The sequence below is a fragment of the Oncorhynchus nerka genome, linkage group LG17, assembly GCF_034236695.1.
Source record: "Oncorhynchus nerka isolate Pitt River linkage group LG17, Oner_Uvic_2.0, whole genome shotgun sequence".
NCBI classification, from domain to species: domain Eukaryota; kingdom Metazoa; phylum Chordata; class Actinopteri; order Salmoniformes; family Salmonidae; genus Oncorhynchus; species Oncorhynchus nerka.
In genome coordinates this window covers 35,042,303-35,062,187 of record NC_088412.1, presented here as the reverse complement: position 1 = coordinate 35,062,187, position 19,885 = coordinate 35,042,303, and the positions used below count along the sequence as shown (strand labels likewise).

Below are 19,885 nucleotides of genomic sequence, written 5' to 3'. Positions count from 1 at the left end.
GCTTTCTTTGTAGACATCACACCTTAATGAGCTAAACGTGAAACTACAGGGCAAGAACAATTTGGTTTGTGATTTGATGACATCTCTCCGCTCCTTCCAGAGGAAACTGGAAGTGTTCAAGGAAGATCTTCAAGGAGAAGTGTGCACACATCCCAAAAGTGCAGGGACAGATTCAGGGTGAGAGAGATGTTTCTCCTCATGTTGACTTCATGGATAAGCTGATTGGAAACTTCAGAAATCGCTTTGATAGCTTCAGCCTTGGACATCAGCTCCTTCTAATTGAGAATCCATTCGTCATCACAGATGTCAGGGGATTTTCAAAGTTGGTGACACAGACCTTCAAGTGGGCACATGCTGGATCTCTACAGATAGAACTGATTGATCTGCAAGCAAATGTTGCACTAAGAGAGCACTTTCAGCACTGTCTGAGACTGTTTTCCCTGGTCTAACCAAAGTAGCACTACACACCTTGACCATGTTTGGCTCCACATACAGTTGTGAGTCTTCTATCTCCACTATGAACATCATTAAATAAGTACCGTTCTAGACTCACCAATGAGCACCTACATATGTGCATGACAATGGCACTGACTCCATTCCAGCCAAGGTTCAAATTACTGGCAGCGCAAGCAAAAGCCCATTTCTCTCACTAAAGAAGAGAGATGGACAAGTGAAGTGGGAGAGAGTAGGAGAGATAAATATTAAACCTGTGGTTTGTTATTTTTTCAAAAATCAAAGCACTTTTCACAGAAACAGGCACTTTTGTTATTTTTTTGTGAAGATGCAGTCTTGAAATGAAAACATTTATTTATGATTAGGCTGCATATTTATTTTACCTCAATGTTTAATGTGTCTGCATTGAAAATGTGCTATAAATATTGTTGAAATGTAGTACTTTATTAGCTATACATATACAAGAACTACATATGCCCCCAAATCATAGCGCGCATTAGACATTTTAATGGTTTGGACCTTTGGGGGGGAGAACATATTAGTCACTGGACCTCTTTGAATTCTAATTGTGCACCCCTGCTATAGATCTATTAATCCAGTCGCTTTGATCTGGCTTCCTCTTCTCCTGCCTGCCAGTTCTTTGAAACTCTCCTTTCAGATGATTACAACTGGATAATTATTTCACAGCAAAGCCAGTCAGTGGAGTGAAGTTACTAGCTCAGATAAGTGTAATCTATTGTGTCTCTTCAGAATTAGGGCCTCAGTAGAGTGCCTGCTTTCATCCTATTTTACAGAATCCGTATCAGTGCTTTCAGAATCCCCAGGCCATAGATATGGATAGAACTGCATGAAAAGATACCACGTTCATCCAAGGATCTCCAATATTGCAGTTGTACAGTCATGAAGTGGATGCACAATTGTTCAACATGGTTTGAATTAGGGGCTGGCTGACACTTAGTGAGAAGCACTATGATAAACGCAAGGTATAGTCATCTTCATCATCAATGTCCCTTTGTCCAGCATTTCCCTCAGTTATGAACTGTACAATGATGTATTGTGGCCAGTGTTGTTGTTGCATAATACAGTCAGTACCTTTGATACTGTGTCCCGTTGTGGTCCACCAGCTGGGTAATGACATGGCTGGGCTATAACATGTCTAGTCAGGCACTCCAAACAATTCACCATCAACCCATTTAGCTACACACAACATGATGGAATCTCACAATTATTATACAGTGCTATAATTGGATGATGATAACAGCGTTTAATCATGCTCTGTGCCCAGCGAAATACTGGCTGTTTTAACCTAGCTCTGTGGTCAGAGCACATAATGGCTGCAGTTAAAGAAGCATATCTGACGGACTGAGAGCTCTAGTATTTGAAGGTGTTGATTGAATGTGATGGTACGTCAGAGTGGATCAAAAGTGAGGAAGAGCTCTCTCTCACACACACACAAACACACACACACACACACACGCACCCACACACACACACACCCACGCACACACACACACACACACACACACACACACACACACACACACACACACACACACACACACACACACACCATCTATCTCCATCTCTCTGGCTTGCTCTCTCTCCATTGTAGAAGGGCTGTGAAACAAGGGTGCATCACTCACAGAGACGTGTTTAGAACTGTGTTGAACTACACTCACGTATAGATAAAGATGAACAGAACTGTTAGTAGAACTACAGAGCAGAACATGAACATCTCTCGCCCACAGAGGTAGATAAGAGGAATAAAGCAGAGCTGGTGTCTGAGAAGACCAAGTTAGACCCGTTCTCTTTTACCACGGCCAGGGGTAAAAGAGAGGTGTAATTGAATGAGTGGAGTTTATTGAAGTAACAACACTAGAAGGGTTGTGGTGTCCAGTAATTAGTCAGTGTGTGCTGCATATAAAGCGCTCAGACATCATATCAGTTTGGTGGTTATTCATGTATCCTTTGTGTAGAGTGTGTTAAGTAGACTAGGCCCTGTGTTATTGTCGAGATGTCAGCCACTGAAATGTGTGCCACTGAAATGTTTTCCCCTCATGTTTCTGTATTCAGTTGTTGTGTTGGCCTGAATACGGCCCATCTGGCCTGTGTGCCTTGTTACATGGATTGCTAAATGCATTTCTCCTCTCACTGTAATGGCTGGAAGAGGCTGTCCTCTGAGACAATCAGCCTGCAGGTACCTCTACATGGGCCTAAATGAAATCCAATAAGAGGAATGGTGATATGAAGAGACCATGCAGCATGGGATCTATCCTCTCAGGGATTGGTGTGTGTGTGTGTGTGTGTGTGTGTGTGTGTGTGTGTGTGTGTGTGTGTGTGTGTGTGTGTGTGTGTGTGTGTGTGTGTGTGTGTGTGTGTGTGTGTGTGTGTGCATGCAAGTCCCGTTCTTACAGGGTCAGAAAACCAATTTACAGGGTAAGAAAACAAATTTGTCCGTTTGTAAATTGGGTCAACTATCCCTTTAACATGGGGCTGGGACTCTTTATAAAAATAATCACCTAATAGATGTGTTAGCTGACAACGTCACAAAAACTATGCGCACGCTTCAATTGGTCCGTGAGTTGTTGTGATTCTGGATGGCCAGATAGCTACCAACATATGCAAGCAACTGCCATGTAGGGAATCTTAAGTGACTTGTTTCAGCTTGTTTTATCTTGATACCATGTCTTGTTTTGAGGTGTTTTGGCTAATTTCATGTCAATGCTAATATGGCAAAATTTCACTAGCTAACCAACAACTGTAACAATGTATTTGAGAGACAACAAGTGCTCATTGTGCAAATGTATTCATGTTTTCAATAAACATTCGAGACAAAATATAGTTTACATGTTGTCAACAATCTAAGCCAACACTGGTTGTTTTGCCCCAGAGTTGTGCACGTGTTGGTTTTGTTGCTAAACAACCAACCGATTTATAGCAGGAACCGCACCATTTAGAGGCCAGATGGATGGACTCGAAGCCCATTGAAAACCTGTGGTTTGAATTGAAGAGGGTAGTCCATAAGCGCAGACAAAGGATATCAAGGATCTGGGGAAGGATTCTGTATGGAGGAATGGTGTAAGATCCCTCACAAAGTGTATTCAAATTGATAACACATTTTAGAAAAAAGCTCAGTGCTGTTACCCTCGCAGGTTATTAAAAACAGGTGTCAATTATTTTGACCCATACCTTACTTGTTAATCAAAATATTTTTCTCTGAGCAATTGTATTAGTATAAAGTAGAATTTCCCAGTTTGAGAATACAATATAACTATTTTAATTATTTATTTTATACAGTCATTTTTCCTCAGCTAAATTAAGGATGTCAATAATTACGGATCCCACTGTAGCTCTTCTTGTCTTAGTGTTCCACCTTTCCACTACTAATGTGTAGCTAGCAGACAGATTGAAATGTGTCAGTCTCCTCTCCTTTAGAAAACAATATACTGTACGTAAGTGGCCTTAACTGAAATATCTGTTTTTTCCATCCTAGCCAATATTTTATTCAGTTCAATTGTGTTGTATTGAGATGTGACTAAGCCTGTAGGATTTGGGACTGGACAGGACACCACTGGTAACTGTAATCTTCTTTATCTGTCACTCCGGCAGAGCAGAGGTTTCTCTCTTCTGTCCTATCTGTCAGACAGAAAGACAACATGTTCCACATTGTTCTCTACAAAACACACATTTGCTTGTCTCTCTTCTCTCCCTCAGCGGAAGTTATACAGAGTGTTTGTTGCCAACAACTGGCTCCGATAGACATTAATCTGTGCTGGAAGAAACTCACCGAGGACAAAATAGCCATATTTATGAGTGCTGGCCGTCTGTAGTTGATATAGTTGGATCACTCCAGGCTTACAGCACCCAAAGACGCACATCTACCCTATGCTTTCCTGTTTAAACTTTCCATATTTTTCCAATCACAGCTGCTAGATTTTTCAATCACACTCGGGAACATCCCCCATCGCCTGTCACCCCTGCGATTCCCTGCTATTTTTCATATTATGCAAATTTTTGCAAATATAGTAAAAATGTTAAAAACGTATTTACATAAGTATTCAAAGCCTTTGCTAAGAGTCTCAAAATTGAGCTCAGGCGCATCCTGTTTCCATTGATCATGATTGAGATGTTTCTACATCTTGATTGGAGTACACCTGTGGTAAATTCAATTGATTGGACATGATTTGGAAAGGCAGACACCTGTCTATATAAGGTCCCACAGTTGACAGTCCATGTCAGAGCAAAAACCAAGTCATGAGGTCGAAGGAATTGTCCGTAGAGCTGCAGCATTGAAGGTCCCCAAAAACACATTGGCATCCATCATTCTTAAATGGAAGAAGTATGGAACCACCAAGACTCTTCCAAAGCTGGCCGTCCGGCCAAACTGAGCAATTGGGGGAGAAGGGCTTTAGTCAGGGAGGTGACCAAGAACCTGATGGTCACTCTGACAGGGCTCTGGAGTTCCTTTGTGGAGATGGGAGAAACTTCCAGAAGGACGACCATCTCTGCAGCCCTCCACCAATCAGGCCTTTATGGTAGAGTGGCCAGACGGAAGCCACTATTCTGTAAAAGGCACATGAGAGCCCGCCTGGAGTTTGCCAAAAGGAACCTAAAGACTCTCAGACCATGAGAAACAAGATTCTCTGTTCTGATGAAACTAAGATTGAACTCTTTGGCCTGAATGCCAAGCGTCAAGTCTGGAGGTAACCTGGCACCATCCCTACGGTGAAGCATAGTGGTGGCAGCATCATGCTATTGGGATGTTTTTCAGCGGCAGGGACTAGTCAGGATCGAGGCAAAGATGAATGGCACAAAGTACAAAGTGATCCTTGATGAAAACCTGCTCGGGAGCGTTCAGGGCCTCAGACTGAGGCAAAGGTTCACCTTCCAACATGACAACGACCCTAACCACACAGCCAAGACAATGCAGGAGTGGCTTCGGGACAAATCTATGAATGTCCTTGAGTTGCCCAGCCAGAGCCCGGGAACCCGATCGAACATCTCTGTAAAGACATGAAAATAGCTGTGCAGCAACGCTCCCATTCCAACCTGACAGAGCTTGAGAGGATCTGCAGAGAAGGATGGGTTAAACTCCCCAAATACAGGTGTGCCAAGCTTGTAGTGTCATACCCAAGAAGACTTAATGCTGTAGTTGCTGTCAGAAGTGCTTCAACAAAGTATTGAATAAAGGGTCTGAATAGTTATGCAAATGTGATATTTCAGTTTTTATTTGTAATAAATGTGCAAACATTTCTAAACACCTGTTTTTGATTTGTCATTATGGGGTAGTGTGTGTAGTTTGCAGGAAGAACAACAACAATTTAATACATGTTAGAATAAGGCTGTTATGTAACAACAAATGTGGAGGGCACCGGGGTCTGAATACTTCTGAATACTTTCCAAAGGCACTGTATATATTTTTTAGTATTGGCATACAATATTGAATTTGGCCTTTACCACTATAGCCCATAGAAATGCTTTGAACAACACATTCATAAATGACAGAAAAGACAGTCAAAAAATACATCAAAAGAATAAGGTTTTGAAGTGTTTGGCCTATATCTAGGAGAGAAGAAAGCTCAGGAATATATATATACACTACCGTTCAAAAGGTAGAAATGTCCTTGTTTTTTTTAAAGAAAAGCACATTTTTTGTCCATTAAAATAACATCAAATTGATCCGAAATACAGTGGAGATATTGTTAATGTTGTAAAGGACTATTGTAGCTGGAAACGGCTGATTTTGAATGGAATATCTACATAGGCATACAGAGGCCCATTATCAGCAACCATCACTCCTGTGTTCCAATGGCACGTTGTGTTAGCTAATCCAAGTTTATCATTTTAAAAGGCTAATTGATTATTAGAAAACCCTTTTGTAATTATGTTAGCACAGCTGAAAACCGTTATGCTTATTAAATAAGCAATACAAATGTTCTTCTTTAGACTAGTTGACTATCTGGAGCATCAGCATTTGTGGGTTTGATTACAGGCTCAAAATGGCCAGACACAAAGAACTTTCTTCAGAAACTCATCAGTCTAATCTTGTTCTGAGAAATGAAGGCTATTCCATGCGAGAAATTGCCAAGAAACTGAAGATCTCGTACAATGCTGTGTACTACTTCCTTCACAGAACAGCGCAAACTGGCCCTAACCATAATAGAAAGAGGAGTGGGAGGCCCCGGTGCACAACTGAGCAAGAGGAAAAGTACATTAGAGTGTCTAGTTTGAGAAACAGGCAGCTTCATGAAATAGAACCCGCAAAACACCAGTCTCAACGTCATCAGTGAAGAGGCGACTCCGGGATGCTGGCCTTCTTGGCAGTGTTCTTATTTTATTGGCCAGTCTGAGATATGGCTTTTTCTTTGCAACTCCACCTAGAAGGCCAGCATCCCGAAGTTGCCTCTTCACTGTTGACGTTGAGACAGTGTTTTGTGGGTACTATTTCATGAAGCTGCCAGAGGATGAGTCTAAGTCATATTTCGCTGTTGGTTTTACACAAATAATTGTGCATTTTCAGTTATAAAACCCGCGATTATTTGTTTTTAATTAAAAAATATTGATGATAGGTGTACTGTTGCTTCACGAGCTGTGACTGTTACACAGATATTGGCTACTGGTTACTACTTCCCACGCTGTTGCCAGACAGTAGTACTTGTCAAGCGGGAGCAATGTGCTCTGTGTCCCGGTGTTGTTTCCTTTCATGCCCTCCCCACTGATTAGTAGACTGTATGTATGTATCAAGGTGACATCAATATGAGTTATATATTTTTTATTTCTACTTAATATAAACATTAGCTACTGCCAGTGACATAACCGTGATGCCCAGTTGGAAGCACTTTAAATCGGCCGGCATGTCGATAGAACACCGGTGCATTGGTCGCATGCTTATCTTGTTGTGCAGCCCATTCAGTCACACCAAACGGTCTTGAGTGGCAACAAATCTGCCCAATTAGCTGATCCGTTTTCCATACAACCACTCCTTTCAACACACCTACTCGCCCATTCTCCGGTCGCCATATTGGGCTGCAGATACCGATACTTGAGTCCAGTGGCTACATGACTCAGGCTAGTTCCCAGAGCAGCTATCTCTCTACAATATTGTCACCAGACTCCATCTTCATCAACCATCTCCCTAACCACCTTCCTCGGATCAAGCCATGAACTGGATTCAAAGACTTGGCCTCTTTTGGTTGACCTGGCCAACTATATTTAGGCTACTCGGGACAATGTATTGCTTGTTGTTTTGCTTTTGATGCACTTTAAGATAGTTATAAATAGCGCTATAGAAATTAAATCTATTATTATTATACCAAAGATGGTTTATTTAGTTTAGTAGAGCTGAAAATCTTTGATGAAGGCCAAGCGGCCAACAAGTAATCTTCATTAAAAATAGTATTCTAGCAAGAGCAATGTGCTGGTTTCTTTTTTCTTTCAACTTATCTAATTGTAACCATACACCTGCAACAAGATAGCTCAGATGTGCGAGTGCACTTTTTTATGTTGAAATGTTGAAAGTAAAATATACCAACAGTAAATGTACCAATATCAAATATTACAAACAAGAAACACTTTTCAATGAGAACAGAAATCCACTTTGGGTTTAAAAAAAGGAAGACACCAAAAACAGTACAAAATGAATAAATATTAGCTATAAATAAAACACCTACAAAATACATAAAACAACTTCTTAATCATGGTCCCTAAAATGGCATGCCTCCCTGGCCTCTAAATAGGTGTGCCTCCCTGGCAGTCACCTCCTTCTCCCACTCTTTATCCAGCATCCACATCTGGACCCTTCTGGAAGGGAGAGGAGCCCACGGCTGCACCTAGGGAGGATGAGAAGATGATGGCCGGTCCATCATCTCCTCATCCATCACCGCATATCATTTCCAGGATGTGGTTGTGGACTCCACTCCCTCCATGCTAACTCCGGTGCGGGGAGCTTTCAACTTCTGAAAATATGGGAAAGGATCACTCTCAGCATCAAACATACTGCATGTAAAGCAATGTAAAAATGTATTATGCCATTTCTTTGCAATACTTGCACCTTTCTAGCATGTGTATCTTCACACTTACGTGAATGTTCTGGTGAAGCATAGGAAATAGATGGGAAAGTGTTATTGCTCTCAGAGAAAAGTGGTACTTTATAAGCCAAGTACAGCACAGCTATAAATGTCAAGATGACATGCAGTAGCGTACCGTTAATTTTTCGCTCATGGTTCTCCCACTTCTTTTTCACCCATGCAGGTGACAGCAGCCTCTCCAGCTCACACTCCTTTACATAGATCCTGAAAAGACGTAAGATGAAGCACAACATTAACCAAAACATGAGCAAAGTAGAGTGCAGCGTACCATTACTATCACCATAAGAGGTTATGTGCATTGGAACTAGATTAACTAGTGGTTTTCAAACTTTTTCAGCGGGGACCCCATTTTTTCCGCCACAATTTCTGGCTATCCCACCCCACCCCATATCTAATGACACAACCTTAAAATCTGTACATTTAGATTTTTACATCAACAAATAACCTTCAATTCGTTGCCTTTTCAATCTCTTATCAAAATGAAAGAAACCAATAAATACATTCACTCAATAAAATGGTATCTTTCAAGTTATCTTTCTCAAAAGCAGTTGTATATGTATTGTCCAATACAATATTCTGTACTCTTAATTTTGGGTTCCCCCCACAAAAAATGTATACCACTGAGCTTGACCCATTCAGGCTGTAAGCGTTCAGGTAGAAACTAATATTGCGAAGCATGAAAATTACAATCAGCTCAACACAGATGAACCAACGTGACAAATTAGGACCTCCTGCCTCCACCTACCGTCAAGCAATCATAGCTATACGGTGCCATCCACATTTTTACAAAATGTGGGAATGGCGATGTGGTACGAAGCTCAATTTGACCTTTCTATGCCTACGGAGGTTTCAAAATTGCGTCACACCTTCCATAAATTGGCTCTTACGATGAAATAGTCGTGATCATTTTAAGGACAACAAAAACTACTTCCATTTTAACTCCACTGCAGAAGCTTTGCTATTCGCCATCTTCAAAGTTGTTTTGTTGTTTACTTGAAGAGTTCTAGCTATCAAAACTCGCAGCATGCCTCTTCCAATGCGTGGCTGTGAGATTCACGAAAAGTCTGCAGCGAATTCTACAAAAAAAGCTGAAAATATTAGAACATCCTGGCATTTATTAAAACATACTCGATTTTTGAAAATTCACATACCATAAAACGTTATATTTTTGCATACTGAGAATACGCAATTGCGTTGTTAAGTGCTATTTGTTGATTTCGGTAGCACACGCGCATATCTAATCAGCTGTTGTCAAAGCTGAAATTACTATGACATCCGGGCATTTAACATATACTCAATTTTATACATACTATAAAACGTTATATTTTCACATACTCAAATGGCCTTCTATTTAGGACTCAAGTATGTGTATTCGGACCTGGCCAGTTTGAGAGATTTGTCCTGGGATGCACAGAGAGCTAGACAGTTTCTGTTACTAAAGCCCCCCCCCACAGGAAAGGGAAACAGACCTTGTACTGTGAGGAATTGGGTCCCAATGAAAAACTTTGGTGGGGACACGTCATATACAAACTTCAGTATCTCTCAGCCGTGGGAGTCAGAGAGAGCGCGAGAATGTTGTCTATCCCATGGAATTCAGTGAATGCTGTCAGCTTTGATCCATTTCTCATAGAGAGACTGAGCTTTGAAGGTTCTCCAATTACAGAGATTTTTACTTCACAAAAGGCTGTGGCACACTGTCAGCCTGCCTGCCCTGTAACTGTCGGCCTAAGACAGGGCAGGCAGGCAGGCTATTTTAAGTGTAGATGTACAGCAGTGGCGGTCAGTGCCTTGTAAGATGAGGGAGGACAATTTTGGGGGGGGGGGGGGGGGGGGGGGTGACCGTCATTCATATTTCATTCACCCAGTTCAATGTAACAGTGATAGGTTTAGGCTACTACGTCATACTTGAATTATCCCTATCATTAGTCCAACATTTGCAAACAAGAGTTTCTATTGGACAAATTCAAATATGTTTATCCCTGTTTTATTCTTATTGCTTCCGTTTAAGAAATGTTTTTCAACAGAATCGGCAGAATGAATACACCCCTGATCACGCGTAAACACAGTTCACATTCATAGCAGCCACGTTGTATTCCTTCTCGCATCTGTGCGCTCTCCTATCACCTTGTCCCTTCGCTTGTGGACATCAATGCACAACACATCAGCTGTATGTGATCAGGCAAAAAAAACTTTCCAAGCCAAACCGCTAGACACAGCCTACATCGTTGTCACTATATTACCTAAAGTAACGTCATAGTCAGCATAGCTAATATAACTAACGTGTTAGTAAACCCACTACAATCATGCTGTAATGTTACAGTGTGCAGTTAGTAAGCAGTTATACCAGTGGGTGAGTAGGGTGTTTCAGTAGGCTAAACTAGCTAGATGCATTTGCTAGCTAAGTAAGTGAAAATGAAAGTGATTTTGTTTTTTGCAATTTCGCTCTATATCTATTTCTCTCTTGCTTCTCCTTCATTTTGGAATAAATACATTTGTTCACAACTACTGTCTTTCTCTCTCTTTGAGTCAACTACTCACCACAGTTTATGCACTGCAGTGCTAGCTAGCTGTAGCTTATGCTTTAAGTACTAGATGTATTCTCTGATCCTTTGATTGGGTGGGCAACAGTTCATGCTGCAAGAGCTCTGGTGGAGAACGTCATCCGGACGTTGTCATAATTACTGTGTAAATCTATGGAAGGGGGTGAGAAACATGAGCCTCCTAGGTTTTTGTATTGAAGTCAATGTACCCAGAGGAGGACGGAAGCTAGCTGTCCTCTGGCTACACCATGGTGCTACCCTACAGAGTGCTGTTGAGGCTGCTGTAGACCTTCTTTGCAAAATAGTGTGTTTTCATCAATTATTTGGTGATGTGATTATATTTAGCATAGTTTTCTAAAAAAATATATAAAATTTTTCAAGTGTTTTACAATTTACATTTTTATGAAATTCATTGAGGCAGATGGTCCTCCCCTTCCTCCACTGAGAGCCCCCACTGATGTACAGTATTTTTTAGTTAATAATAGTTGAAAAGGAGTGTTCAGCAGTTCTGAGTACTCCCTTTAGCTGCCCAGTGTGACTGGTCTGGGAGACAGGCTGACAGGTTTAGGGGAAAACAGCACAAACAAAGAGATGCACACTTCTCAACCACATAACTGCTTTGGGCGAGCTAGCAAAGTCTTTAGCTACAAAACACCCACAGCAGAGGGCTGTTTGAAGTTGCCATCTTGTTTTGGTTTTCCTCTCTTTGTTTAGGTATCATTTCTCAGAAAAAGTCATCTCTTAAAGTTGAGCTTTTAAGTTGAGACAGTTGAAAACTGTTCATATTGCGATTTACTTTGTCAGTGTCAGAGAATGTGTTAAAAAGCCTTTTCTTCAACGTTAAATCCACTGGTGTTGACACAACTGGTCAGCGGCCCTGCAGTTGAATTCTGATGACTCAGTCAGTGTTGTCAGTGTTTCAGTTCTCGAATGCTGCTTTCTGCTAGCTAGCCTCCCCGCGGCATGCTAGATCCTTAGAAGGGGCTTTCTTAACTCTTTATGTTCTCTCGGACTTTCACAACCATGATCAAAGCTATGTGTCAGTCAGACTCTGGCTCTCTCTAACTATTTGCTGAGTTAACACGGCACAAGTTAGCTCCACATTCCAGCTTCCACGTCTCCCACTCCTGGCTGCGCCTGCAACTGCTGAGCGCTTGGCTTCATAGGGAGAGCAGAGACCGAATTGACGAGGAGCGTATCAGCCTGGATGACTGTTCGTCATCAGTTGTGAGAGAATTAATTCATACTTTGTGTTGTATGAGACAGGGAGGGTTCTTAAACCCTGAAAGCTACAGAAGAATGACTGGAATGTAGATTTGTGTCCTTTCTGAGGATACTTTCAATAATAGTCTGTCACTTTAAAGAGAAAATCAGCAGTTGACACAATAACAAAGTGTCTTCCCCACCCCTGTTTTTGTAAAAATGCTGAGGGATGGGGTTGGAGAAATGTTACCACTCTGAAATTCATAGACAGAGCTATGAATGAAAGGACTGACCATCGATAACATAAGAATTAGAGTTTTAACCATGTTTTGAATCTATATTGTGTTTGTTTACAAACATTGAGGCATTTATAATATATACTATTCAAGAATCCATGGGCACATGTCAGTAATTTACAAGTCAAAACATGTATATAGCAACTGCAGATTGCCACTTTAAATATTTAGATTCTGGACTCCTGTTTTTTTATTATGTGGGTATTGTTTTGTATTGCTATGCACTGTTGAATCTTGAAACCCAAGCATTTTGCTGCACTTGCGATAACATCTGCAAATCTTTGTATGTAGAGTGAGTCTCTTTGTGTAAGTCTCTAAAAGCTTTGCACACCTGAAATGTACAATATTTTCTGTTTCTTTTACAAATTATTCAAGCTCTGTCAAGTTGATTGTTGATCATTGCTAGACAGCCATGTTCTAGTCTTGCCATAGATTTTCAAGACGATTTATGTCAAAACTGTAACTATGCGACTCAGGATCATTCAATGTTGTCTTGGTAAGCAACTCCAACGTAGATTGGCCTTGTGTTTGGGGTTATTGTCCTGCTGAAAGGTAAATTAATCTCCCAGTGTCTGTTGGAAAGCAGACTGAACCAGGTTTTCCACTAGGATTTTGCCTGTGCTTATAGCTGTATTCCGTTTCTTTTTATCCTAAAAAAACTCTCTAGTCCTAGCCAATGACAAGCACACCCATAACATGATGCAGCCACCACCATGCTTGAAAATATGAATAGTGGTACTCAGTGATGTTTTGTGTTGGATTTCCCCCACACATAATGCTTTGTATACAGGACAAAAAGTTAATTTCTTTGACCATTTGTTTGCAATATTAAAGCCTCAGTTTATGCAATATTAAAGCCTGAGTTTATGATCAAGCCTCAGTGTTTTCTTACCACAATAAACTGTTTTAAAATCACCACTGGCCTCATGGTGATCCCTGAGCAGTTTCCTTCACTTTTTGGCAACTGGGTTAAGAAGGATGCCTGTATCTTTGTAGTGAATGCTTGTATTGATACACCATCCAAAGCCTAATGAATAAGTTAACCATGCTCAAAGGGATATTCAGTGTCTGTTCTGTTTTATTTTTACAATGATCTACCAATCAGTGCCCTTCTTTGCGAGGCATTGGAAAACCTCCTTGGTCTTTGTGGTTGAATCTCTGCTTGGAATTCATTGCTCAATTGAGGGACCTTACAGATAATTGTATGTGTGGTGTACAAAGATGGGGTATTCATGAAAAAGCCATGTTAACCACTATTATTGAACACAGAATGTGTCCATGCAACTTATTATACAATTTGTTAAGCACATTTTTACTCCTGAATTTATTTATGCTTGCCATAACAAAGACATTTCAGCTTTAACATTTTCTACAAGCAAAATTCCACCTTGACATTATGGGTTATTATGTGTAGGCAAATCAGACACAACGTCTAAATTCAATCCATTTTAAATTCAGGCTGTAACACAACAAAATGTGGAAAATGTAAAGGGGTGGGAATACTTTCTGATGGCGCTGTACGGTCACAGATGTCAAATCTGTGATTAGGGGCTCATTTCTATACCTTGATAGGTGTACTTACAAGCACTACCTATGTATTGTAATATGTGATACTGTATATTGTTAAACAAAATTGAACAGTCAAGATCATGTTTTCATGAAATTGGAACTGACAACACCCTAACTCTCATTTTCAAACACCAATGGCAACATAATATTCTCTTACCTAATTTAAATATGTACCGCTTTCTAACCAACTCAGAGAATGCGTGTTTGCAGAGGAGTGTGGTTTATATAGCTAGATAGCTACTCTACTGGTGCCCAAATTTTACTGTAGGGTATTAGCAAATATTATTAAAAGTTTACCCTATTCATCTATGGCAAATATGCTTACTGTATATATTTCCCCTTTCAAATGTGTATGGTGTTAGCTAGTTACTGACTAGCCAGGTCTTCAACCTGCGTGGAATGGGAGAACGGTCATTTAAAATTCTGATGCAGTTGTCAAGTCAACACATCTGTCAGTGCTGCTGTGAACTGCATCACAAGAGACAGGTCAAATGTGAGATGTATAAATGATCACCGAATTTGCTTGAGATGATTTTACTGCAACACTGCATCCAAGTTGCTTGACATACAGTAGTTCTTCCTGTAAAGGTTGCGTCATACTGCAGCACACCTTGCGGGCTGCCGCAGAATTCTATGGCACATTATTTGATTTGTCAGCCATTGTTCAATTAATGTTAGTTAGTGCTAGTTTGACCACCAGAGGGCATCTTTGAGAAGCATTTGACAGTCTTCAATATTGGCTGTACTAGAGAATTGAAAACCTTTTTTGTAAGAACAGTAAATGGGATTGATTTTAAGAAATGTTGCATAATTCATTTGATTAATATTATGGTGTTTCTATTCCAAGAAAAATGAAAACCTCAAAGGCTATTTTACATGTGAATCAGAATGATTGTTCAGGACCTCATTTACATCTACCACCAAGACTCACGGCCAGGCTACAGCTCCAAATCCAGTCACACAACCACAATTTACAAAAGGGAGAGTTGCGCCGTCTTGTCTTAGGGTAACAGCAAATCAACAATGTTAGTACAGATTTTACCCTTGAAAAGGCTTCTGGGGATGATCTACTGTATCCTGTGAGTGAAAAGGCCATTTAAAAAATTTGTATGCCTCCCCTGTACCACTTCCTCGCCAACTTTCTCCTTCCTCTTTTGGGATAAGTAGTCTATTCACTTGGTGGTTAACAGTGAGCCCTGTCGAATTAAGACCTGACAATTGATCACTGGCAGGACTGAGTTCCTAACATAAACTTCACTGACCACAACGTGAAATATTTTACATGTGATGATGTATGTCTTTGCACATCAGACATTTTCTGTCACCAATGTAATTTCTAGAAAGCTGACGTCTGAAGCATCAGTGGACAGAATTATGTTCGTATGTGCAAGAGATCTTCAAAGATCTTGCAAATTTAGTCTCATTCTATTTTACATGTTACATATGTTCATGTGTAAAATATATTATATGATGTTAAACACTTGAAAGTACACTTATCATTTTATAGAAATGTGTTACAACCTTATTCTAAAATTGATTAAATAGTCCCCATCCCCCCTCATCAATCTACACACAATACTTATGTAAATAAGGTATTTCTGTTTTAGATTTTTTACAAATTAGCAAACATTTCTAAAAACTTGTTTTCACTTTGTCATTACGGGGCATTGTGTGTAGATTGATGAGGAAAATGTTTTATTTAATCCATTTAGGAATAAGTCTGTAATGTAACAAAATTTGGAAAAAGGGAATGCTACCACCCACCAGCATTGCATTGTTTATTAATCAGAAATCAGAAGTTATTCTGCTTTGTTAATGAGCTTAAAATACAAATAAACTCAAATAAATAAATTGAAAGCAGTTCTAAAATAGTTTTTTGCACTTTTTTTTTTACCAGAAATGTATCATAATCCATTGGATAACAGTGAAGAGGCAATTCTTCAAATAAAAGATTAAGATGGGCAAAAGAACACAGACACTGGACAGAGGAACTCTGCCTAGAAGGCCAACATCACGGAGTCGCCTCTTTACTGTTGATGTTGAGATCTGTTTTTTTTGCATTGTACACAGCATTGTACGAGATCTTCCGTTTCTTGGCAATTTCTCGCATGGAATAGCCTTCATTTCTCAGAACAAGAATAGACTGATGAGTTTCAGAAGAAAGTTCTTTGTTTCTGGCAATTTTGAGCCTGTAATCAAACCCACAAATGTTGATGCTCCAGATAGTCAACAAGTCTAAATGCCAGTTTTATTGCATATTTAATCAGAACAACTGTTTTCACCTGTGGTAACATAATTGCAAAAGGGTTTTCTAATAATCAATTAGCTTTTTAGAATGATAAACTTGGATTAGCTAACACAACGTGCCATTGGAACACAGGAGTGGTGATTGCTGATAATGGGCCTCTTTATGCATATGTAGATGTTCCTTTTCTTTCAAAATTTCTAAGTGACCCCAAACTTTTGAACATTCACTTAGAAATTTTAAAAGAAAAGCAATTTTTTTTGTCCATTAATGTAACATTAAATTGATCAGAAATACAGTGTAGACATTGTTAACATTGGAAATGACTATTGTAGCTGGAAATGGCTGATTTTGAATGGAATTTCTACATATGCGTAAAGAGGCCCATTATCAGCAATCACCACTCCTGTGTTCCAATGGCACGTTGTGTTAGCTAAATCCAAGTTTATCATTCTAAAAAGATAATTGATTATTATTACAAAAATGGGGTTTGGGGTTACAAAATGCAATCATATCATTCTTTGAATTATACAACTTATAAAATGGTAATAAATGTATTACCATTTTATTAGTGGTATAATTCAAAGAATGATATGATTGCATATATATATATATTTATTACCATTTTATAAGTAGTATAATCCAAAGAATGATATGATTGCATTTTATAACCCCGCTTCCCCCTTCGGCCCAAGATGAATGGTTTTGACCACTCAATTTCTGCTTCGCTACAAGTTTCACTGCTTTGATTAGTGCATCTAAAAACCACAAGTGTCTGTCCTATAATAAAAAAGGCACCCGCGAAAAAAAAAAAAAATGCTGTTACATTTTTCTTGTAGTGTTCCGTGTCCAATGCGTTCAGGATGTTATTGCATGTAATTCGCGGCGTGCATCATGAGCAAAGTGAATGTAACCTATCTGTCACGCCCTGATCATAGTAAGCTGTTTATTCTCTATGTTGGTTGGGGTGTGATAGTGACTAGGGTGGGTCATCTAGGTTTTTTGTATGTCTATGTTGGCCTGATATGGTTCCCGATCAGAGACAGCTGTTTATCATTGTCTCTGATTAGGGATCATATTTAGGTAGCCGTTTCCTCATTTGTGTTTGTGGGATCTTGTCTATATTTAGTTGCCCGAGTGCACACCAGTAGGGGTTCGTTTAGTTTGTGCTGTATTGTTTTGTTTTGGTGAGTTTCAGTTTATAATATATGTGGAACTCTACTCACGCTGCACCTTGGTCTACTCATTATGACGATCGTGACACTATGATCAAAATCAAATAACATTTTATTTGTCACATACACATGGTTAGCAGATGTTATTGCGAGCGTAGCAAAATGCTTGTGCTTCTAGTTCCGACAGTGCAGGAATATCTAATATCTCATTTAACAATTCCACAACAACTACCTAATACACACACATCTAAGTAAATGAATGGAATAAGAATATATACATATAAATATATGGATGAGCAATGACAGAGCGGCATTGGTATAACATACACTATATACATATGAGATGAGTAATGCAAGATATGAAAACATTATTAAAGTGGCATTATTAAAGTGACTAGTGATCCATTTATTAAAGTGGCCAATGACTTCAAGTCTGTACGTAGGCAGCAGCTTCTCTGTGTTAGTGATGGCTGTTTAATTAACAGTCTCTATCATTTCACCTCCCCTGTGAGAACCATGAGCACGGTCTGATTTGGCTTTGCTGTACTGCAGCCGAAGCCTGCCAGCAGCCTACCTTCCAAAGTTTGGACCGTGTCTACTACAATGGAGAGGAATGTATTTCTCTTAACATTTCAATAGTTATCCATATTACCAGAGCTTCCTCTTATTACTATTTCCATTGCAAATTTGCGCCCGCAATTTATGGAAAATGACAAAACTTTGAAAATACCAATAGTTTCCGAAGTCGAACATACTGGTTTCCATCTGTGGCAAAGTTTACCCTACATGCTTATGACAAATCCAGCTCCTAAACCAGTCATAGCCTAGCCAGTTGGCTAATCTTTTGAATATGATGTAGAAAAAGAACACAGCAACAACAGATAACATTAGCTAGCTAGATAAGGTTAGCATGTTAGCTAGCTACACTGCCACTGTCTGTACCCTATTTGTTGTTAAGTGACGGGCTGTGTTATACAGATAGGGGACATGACACACTGCTGTATTGCTAACACTACTGTGAGATCTCCTTCATTTAGAATAGAAGGCCTGCTCTGCCAAACATTATTTTCCAGTAAATATCCCCTCTACTAAAAAAAACGGAGGTAACAGAGCTACAGAAAAGGCAGGTGTTGAAATATTGGGATGAAATATCACTTGCAAAAAAGTTGTCGCAAGAGCAATTTAAAAAGGAGTGAGCAATTTACATTCACCAACTGTTAACATCATGCAATCTCCAGGGAGGGACTCCTCAGTGATTCATATCATCCTGTGCAATATTTCATTAGTTGAGCGCATGTCATTTGCTTCTCTTCTTTTTCTCTCTCTCTCGTGTCCCTTGATGAAAATCATGGCAGAAACATAGAACAGCCCCTCTGTGAAAATGAGAAATTCCTTTAAAGTAACCCGCCAGAGGTCATTTCTTATTCTAGATAAGAAGGTTCCTCCTCCAAAGAATTGCATATATATTAAAGTATATTAATGAATTGGGGGTGGGAAGGAACGTTGCTTCCCACCCCCAATTCATTAATATACTTTAATATATATGCAATTCTTTGGAGGAGGAACCTTCTTATCTAGAATAAGAAATGACCTCTGGCGGGTTACTTTAAAGGAATTTCTAATTTTCACAGAGGGGCTGTTCTATGTTTCTGCGGTGAGGTGATTTCCATGTGTAGTGGAGAAATATCAACAACTAGGAGTTGGCAAATGGACAGACATTTTCCTTCTCTTGCGCTCTCTCTCCCTCTCTGCCTCTCCCCCTCTCTTTCATTATCTCTTTCTCTCCCCCAATCATTTGCTATTTTATCAGTTGAAGTGATCTTTACTTTACAGACACTGATGTTTGAAGAGCATCTCTCCAAAAAAAAAAAAAAAATCCTCTCCTTATCTCTCTCTTTCCCTGTCTCTCTTAGTCTGCCAATTACTGCCATTCTCTTAGAGCATTTGCATGGGGGTGTGACGTATGATGGCTGTCTTGTCTGATGTGGCCAGCAGACCATCTATTAGAATGGCTAGCTCACTGGTGTTGGGTATTGAATTGACCCAGTGAACCGTTAACGATCTGGCCAATGATGCAGTTTAGTAAGAGAAATAATAAAACATTTTAATTCACCAACTTAATTTGTTTTGCCTAGTTGGCAGACAAACTGCTCACTGAATCGTAATATTAAAAAGTATTATTCATTTGGATACTTTCTTAAAAGCTTTTTTATTTCTGTCAAGTCAGAAGGGTGCTCAGTCAGTCAGACAGTTAGAAGTTGGTTTGAGAAAAGTGCCAGTGCTGTTAGCACAGTCAACACTCACAGACTGATTTTGA

General features: G+C 39.7%; 1 protein-coding gene and 1 long non-coding RNA gene across 3 annotated transcripts in view; one reads left to right on the top strand and one right to left on the bottom strand.

Annotated features, from left to right (window-relative positions):
* LOC115145159 (carboxyl-terminal PDZ ligand of neuronal nitric oxide synthase protein-like) overlaps positions 1-19,885 on the top strand; it is a 249,689-nt gene that overhangs the window by 78,878 nt on the left and 150,926 nt on the right. The gene's annotated exons all lie outside the window — the stretch shown is intronic.
* Positions 7,926-10,003, bottom strand: LOC115145160 (uncharacterized). 2 transcript variants are annotated; one of them, XR_010459372.1, is made up of 2 exons: positions 9,692-10,003; positions 7,926-8,744 (listed from the first exon to the last, which is right to left on the bottom strand). It is a non-coding gene; the product is annotated as an uncharacterized LOC115145160 (long non-coding RNA). The 2 variants fall into 2 exon arrangements; XR_010459373.1 differs by lacking the exon at positions 9,692-10,003 and adding an exon at positions 9,286-9,680.